Below are 7,698 nucleotides of genomic sequence, written 5' to 3'. Positions count from 1 at the left end.
AATACCTTACAGATTACGAATATTCAGATATTTAGAAAGAAATAATTAAAAATACTTCTTGGGTACTCTTTGCAATGAGCGAATGTCCTGCTTTTTATTTTTCCCGTAACTGTTCACTGTTCTTCATAATTTTTGCGTTGTCAATCAATACTACATCTAACTAGCAGATTATGACGGTTTTAACAAAAACTAGGGAGTTCGGATGGGGTGGGGAATAAATAATGACAGATCGGTACACCTAAAACCTGACAGTGTTAGCCAATACTGTGCTTGTCGCATTATATCCGCATCTAGATGTACATCTGCCTCCAGCGGATATATCTTGTCAAGATTCCAGCTCCGCGCACCAGGTGGGATCTTCTCGTTTTTGGTAAACGATTTCCAAATATCCGCCTCTCTCAGGGTATATTCACCGCTGAATAGATGATGCATCCGGAACTGCATACTGGGCAAAGTTGATAACTTAGCTAATGATTTAATCACGAGCCAAAGAGGAAACATCTTTTTCTAAAGGATGTGTACTAGTTAAAGCCGACTAAATAAATCATATTTATAAGGCTTGTTACTAACTAGGCTAGTAATTATCCTGTAAGGATTCGGGTGATTACAACTGTCTCCTGTATCGGATATCTATGATAAGCTGCGATGTTCAAATAGAAAGAAAGGAAAACGTTTGGCTAGCAAACCGAATTTTTTTTATACGATTGAAACATTGAATTAGTATGCAGCTTGTGCTCTGCAGCAGGTAATTATGATTCCTGATTTCGTTATACGTGTAGTTCGTTATTTTGACAATGGCTTGAACTAGTAGCAGAAGATTTAGCACCTTAAATTGTAGAGGCATTTATACCCTTTGGGGTAAACGGCTATTTTCGTTTTTGCACCAAACTGAAATTCGTCTGCTGACATATGCGTACATGGCAAATAGGGGGCATTTAACTTATTTGAAAAGCCGGTAAATCCTTCGTTATGCTCATGCTTGTTACCCTACAATAATTATAACAGTGCTTCTGCTTATTATAAGAAGCAATCGTTTATGTAATAGCTTCAAATTCAGTCCCTGGTCAGTGTATTTGGTAATGTAAGAAGCGAACAAAATTTGTGAATGGTATCGATCAGACTAAGCGTTATAAAACGCTTATTTATAATTAGCGCTAAGTAAATTTGGTGTGTTTTTTTCATATAGTATAGTTGATTTAATTTTTCAGAATAACTTTATATATATATATATGAGATAATGTAATTAAGCCAACAAAATCTAGCTCTTGTGCCCAGCCTCCCACGAAAATACCAGCTCTGAGTCTTCACAGCTGTCGTATATTAAGAGCGCTTTCTGGTCATTGGATCATAAAACAATAGTCTGATTCAGGATGATGTTCGTAAAAATGATTAAGAATTTGGAATATGAATTATTAGTTGTAAGCATGCGTGATTGTGAAATGACTGTTTTTCTGCCGAGTCACAGTAAATAACCTTACAGAGAAGTATACTGTGGCGGTGCGTCATTTTCTTAGTTACTGAATAAACAATGAGAGATTGGACCTTTACAAGAGCGACATAGTTATTCATTTAAGTAAATATAGATAGTGCTCAAGAATGCTGTTTAACAAACGAGGACATCAGCTTTAGGTGTCCGAAATGTACAGTGTCCCCGTGACAGCTTGGTAAGTAACGTATTTCCCCCGGGACGCGTTGTGGTCTAGGTTCGCACCTCGTCGTTTCCTGTTGAAAGCCGGCCATCTGATCGAATGCCTGACGGCGATGCGAGCCGACCGGACCTGAAACTCGAAAAATAAAAATGTACAATGCTACCGTTTTACGTTATTTAAATATATTTCCGTTAGAGACCGGAGTACACTTTGCAAACAGTAAAGTCTTTAAAAGCCTCGACTTGCACTCGAGCGTCATTGTTTTTTTTGCTGCTTTTTCAAGGGGTTAAATATACGTGTATAGAGTAGCGTTCCACGTCATGTAATATCGCACTCCGTTAGAGGTCGGCAATAATATAAAGCTATATGCAAAGCATCTTCTCAAGCGTATGTCGACTCCTTTACTTCCGCCTTATATTGCCGAATGTCGTTGCTCAACAAATATTTGGTAAGCTCGAGCAAGTAGTCTTCGGGACGAAACGAAGCGTATTTGGGGTTGGCGTTGAAGCCGGACCAGTTCACATGTCCCTGTATGGGCTAACTCTCATATAGTGTATCTCTACAAGAGTGAAGTGATGCAACAATTGTCGGGAAGAATATAGTGAGCAGATGATGCTTTTGTATACATGTTTCTGTTTGTTTTAGTAATTGTTGTTGTTTTAAAAGTATGTTACAATAAATTGCACCTTTGTAAAAACAAAACATTAGTTAAACAAAGTATGCAACTGATGGGGTTCCGTCTACCACGTGTGTGTGTTACGAGCTTATTGTTTCGGAGCTGTAGGCCAGGTGTACCGGATAAGCTTTGGTTTTGTGACACATGACTAATACATACATCACAGTTTATAGTTTCTCCGTTCTGTGGAAACGACACTGCTAGAGCCATGAGAGTATGGAAAATGGAGGACCACTTGGTGCTTATTATGCTGTATACATAATAACCATAGGTTTTGCCGAATCGAAAAGGGACAAATAACAAATCTGCCCGTACTGGCAAAGTAATCTGTTCGGTTGCAGCGAATTTGCTGAGAAAAATTTTAGATTAGATTTGGTCTAATTTCTCAATTATTTCGAAAATTGGTCACATAAACTGAAAAGAGTACGTACGCGTACATAGGTTGCAGCGGCTGTCGGAACCAAATGCATTTGCTTAGTAAGTTTTGTGATCTTTGAACTTAATCAGGTATTAATTTACTGACGCAGGGAAACTGTGCAAAATACGCCACTACGTAACCTACGATGTCGTTACTATTCTGTCAATGAATTTCGGAATTATCCTCTTGCTTTTGAAATATGATTAGGAAATCGTTCATCGATTTCATAGACACCAAGCCTGTCTTAAAAAACCGACAATTGACTTGTTCAGCAAAAAGGCGATCCGATGGATTTGGGTTACCGTCTCTCATAAGTGCAGCAATCTGCCTAACGTCAGCTTCGGCAAGCAAAATTAGTTGAAACTGTGCCTCCACCAACACCTCTTTCACTTTTAGATTTTCTAAAAGAGATGTAACTGCCTTTGTGCTTCTGGGTGCTTTTTTCGAGTAGTCTTTACCCAGACACGCGCACGTTTGCTGATCGGTGTGTGGCAAAACTGACACCGTCATTCATAAAGGATTTAAAAACATAAGCCGGTCCTCTGCAGCATCAATGAGCTCTCCGAGGGCCAACATTGGTAATCGCCCGTCATAAACAGATGCAGCGTTGTGGTCGGACTACTTTTACTATGTGCCACATTGCGACGCAATTCAAATATTTAATGATAAAGAACGAAAAGGAAGAAGATCAGTTTCTACTGTTGTATGATAACATTTAGAGTACTTCGATGACCACTGCTCTTTGAGGGAAAGTAGGCAGTCTTTGGCGAAGCGCCCCTATGCACATTTTTAGGATGGTTGAGACATTTGAGTTCATCTGTTTTCTCGTTGGATAAAGTATCAAATCCTAGTAGGCCGCGGTGCACTGCTCCAGATATACCGTAAGCATAACGAACAATTGTTATTCGACGCCATTGAGGCTGCATTAGGTCAAAAATGACGACTTTAATTGGAAGCTAAATCGGAATATACTAGCGCTGTACACGCAAAACATGTGAGTACACACAAATGTTGAGTTTTTGTGATTCGAGGCTGTTGCCTGGCACTTGCCCAACGTACGTCGCTGACGAAAGCAACGACAAAAGCTCTCGCGTGAAAGTCCTGGAAATGCCGTTACAGGACACGCTGTCTCAATTCAAACCTGTTTTGATTCACTTAGCCTAGTTCGATCTGTGCTCACTGCGATAAAATCAATGGCTGGCTAAGAAGGGTGATAAGGGGATTCAGGCCGTATTCTCAAGCTGATTCGCGCACTTACCTACTTAAGGGATCTCTTGAGATCAAACCACTGATTAATGAAAACTTTCCAAAGCTGTTTGCAGTTCGTTTTTAATTGACAAAACTATTTTTCTGTCAGTTACTAAGCAGGAGATGCATGCAAAGTATGACTGGAGATACGAATAACTTGCAAAGGTCCCACTGAATTTCTATGTACAATATTTACACGAAGTAGTATTTGCGATACGAAAACTATATTCTAATATATTTTTGCAATATAAAAACAGTGAGAATTGGCAGTCGAAAAGGATGTTTTCCCACTGTAGGATAGGCCTGTAAGAAACCTTTAATGAGGACACGCTAACTGATGCTACACCAAGGATAGGATTGCAAGAACTTGTTCTCAGCATAGAGGCGCTACCGTTTCGCATTGTCTATGTCGAGCACAGAAAATAATCGGTCGCGCATCGTAGCTTCGAAATGAATCATAACAACCGAATAATGAATTTACTTCTCATGAATTACACTCAATAGTAATATATAACTATAATAATATATGTAGTTGGATCACTATTCAACAGGTAACGACTTCGAGTATCCCAAAAAACATGTAATTATTTATTGACGTAGGCCATTCGCTATCAAATATTCTCGAAGAAAGAAGGCGCATAATCGAAGGATCCCGACAACGCGTTCAGAAGCAGCCATCTAGCTATGTAGCTAACTGTAAAAACTGCCTTATGAACAAACATTTGACGAATGGCCAGCTAATGAGAGACCAAATAAATAAACATGCGCTCAGTGGATTCATATCAGCTCATATAGATTTTATACTCAAATTGGCCCGGAGAAGTCCTTGACGGCCGATGTCGACATCGGACGATGATAGGCCATCAGCAGTCGTTCAGCATGCAATCGAGTATACGTATGTCGAGAAAGCAAAAAAAAGATGCATCTTTATAGGGCAGGCAAATTCTGCGACAGAGAAACAACTGAGCTAATTTTTGAATCAGTCAGTTGCCAAATGTGAAGCTAAATCCGAATGACAGGAAACCAATGACTTCAAAACGGATTTCCAGCCGCCTAAATCGCTAAGTTTTGTCTATCGCTAACAACGTTCCAGCATTATAGTGTGGTGGGTGTCACACGTTTTTTAAAAGAAAAAAGAAAAACAGAGTCAGAGTAGACATAGCCAATGCATTTCTTCCGGTTCCTTGCATCCAGGTAATTAAACTACGAAAATCATTAAACATTAACAACAACCGCAAAAACACGAGCTGAATCTATGGCCGCTCTAACAGTGGATCTCGTCTTGCTTCTCACAAGCACACTTACACCGGCATTCACATCAGCATTGTCCCAAAAATATCCTTCAACGGAGGCTTTCTCCCAAAAACTTAATCGTTCTCTTCAGTCTCTTCAAATCAAAATACAAACTCTCGATGCTCGATAAAGGGAATCTTACAGAACTAATAACCAGAGTTATATCGGCATGCGCGATTAAACCCGACCTTAGGTCTTAGGCAAACAAGCTGTTCTATTTATTCCGCGGGTGATTTATATCGCTTGTGCCGGTAGATGGACATTCTACTCGATTTTCAAAAATCGTTATGGTAGTCTGCCCCTAGAGCTAGCGCGTAATGCAACATTGGTATGGAACATTTATTTAACTCTTGTTTAGTTTTTCGGCACCGATTTCGCCACTGTTCTGCGGGCAACATCTCTTATTCGAAGACAAAGATTTGCTTCCATAAAAAAATTAGTTATGTTCGCTTCTTTTCAATACTGTACAATGCGTACGGCAGACGTTAGGAAAGTACAGCGCCCGATAATTCTAGGAAACTCAATTAATTATTTTTGTGTTGGCCATAAAGAAAGCAGTAAACACCGGGACTTTAAACTTTGTGATGGGGCGACGATGAAATTTGGAACAAACCTTACCCGGCGCCTACTTTCATCGTGAAGTTGCATTGGGATTTTAAATACATGCGTTGCAATATCGTGTATTACACGATCTAGTAATAAATAACTTAGCATATATATTGTTGTATCATATACTTTTAATCTAGCCCAAAATCGTTATGCATAGATAACGGAAATACCACTTCGCCTCTTCTTGCTAACTTTTTCTCCTATATATGATAATGTTAAATAATAATCTTTATCTTCACTTCGTTGATAGCCATCTATTGTTTCTGTATCATCTAGTGATAATAATTATTACCACTATAGAGTATTAAATGAAATTAAAACTATCCAATTTTGAAGCGTATATGCGGAGAGTGCGTTGTATTTCTATATTCGCTGTGGCATGCTTTCGTGCAAATCGATCAAAATGATAAAATAGCACTAAAGGCACTTGAACACCCAACTTGTTGTAAGTTATGCGTCTGGTGATAACAGTTATTTTTCACTTACTTTTTTGCTATGTTCTTATGATGTGTTTACTTTTTTTCATCATTACAAACATTTAGAAACAATAATAAACACAAACCTAAGGATTACTGTAATCGAAGAAACTGCATACTATTTATTAGTTACTAATTTATTATTAGACAACAATAAATCGATGTCAATTTCGTTTTGTCATGTCCATTAGGATATAATTTACATGTAAGTATAATAAATACATAACAAATATATAACATATTCGGTTGTTTTTCAGTTTGTCATAGCAATGTCTTCAAAGACCAGCAAACGCGAGACGAAACCTATATGCGCTGACACAATTAGCCAACTGCATAATTCCTCTAAATAAATTGAAGACTGAAAAAAAAAAAGTAAATATGCCCTTGCAAATGGCTTCATGGAGAAATTTCAGGTGAATCCAACAAGGCTCACTTTGGCTAGATCTGGTAGTTAGGACAACAAACGGACAAGTCCTTGATGTTATACTGAAGAAATGATCCCGAGAGCTTGATCGTACAGAATAAGTAGCTGAACCGTTAAAAAGCGTTGCATGTGAGCTGGTTCAACGCTAAGCAAAGGTCTGCTACGTTTCGCACTAGAATCCAGCTATCAGAAACGGTATTTAAAGACAGTATCGCAAATAAGTTTGAAACATTTTAGAACAACACCGAGAAAAACCATGTTGAATTCACCTTTGGCTAAGGATACCGTGTGGTTATATTTTTGACACTGTGCAAGATGCATACGTGTAGTGTCGTCCTATTAAATAGTAACAGTAACAATTTGAATCAAAACACAAACATAACGGAGTTGTAAGCTGAGCCTCGTCAGGTCGAACACAACTGGTGCCTACTTTCTCGACTAGTGAGCAGGACTTGTGGATTGACGTGTATTCACTCAGTTGATAAGCACCTATATAAATCCTATACCTTTAATTTGATAAGCACACGTAATATTCGACACCTTTGTAAAAAAATCTTTGCTGCACTAGTAGCTCAAGGCTGTCATGTTTGCAGAGAGTCGTACCTTTACCTTGCATGTCAGTTTTCGATCTGCAGTATGTACTTCTTGTAGCAGATTACTCCAAAAAAATTTTCACTAAGGAATCGATGCGATTATATTTACCTCTTTTAATTGCTTTACTTGTTAGTGTTGAGTTTAGCGCTGAAATTAAGATGACAGGCTTGAGTGACTGCTGATCCCCAGTCGCTAGTTCAGGCCGTCGACATATACCTACATTAGTTACACATTTAACGTGAATAATGGGCGCAATAATGGGCTATTTATGAAGCACAACATGAGCTAAATAACAAGTTTCGATCATGTAG

This window comes from Varroa jacobsoni, unplaced genomic scaffold (genome assembly GCF_002532875.2).
Source record: "Varroa jacobsoni isolate VJ856 unplaced genomic scaffold, vjacob_1.0 scaffold_585, whole genome shotgun sequence".
Classification (NCBI taxonomy): Eukaryota; Metazoa; Arthropoda; class Arachnida; order Mesostigmata; family Varroidae; genus Varroa; species Varroa jacobsoni.
The sequence above is the reverse complement of the archived record's forward strand: the minus strand, read 5'-3'. Positions refer to the sequence as shown.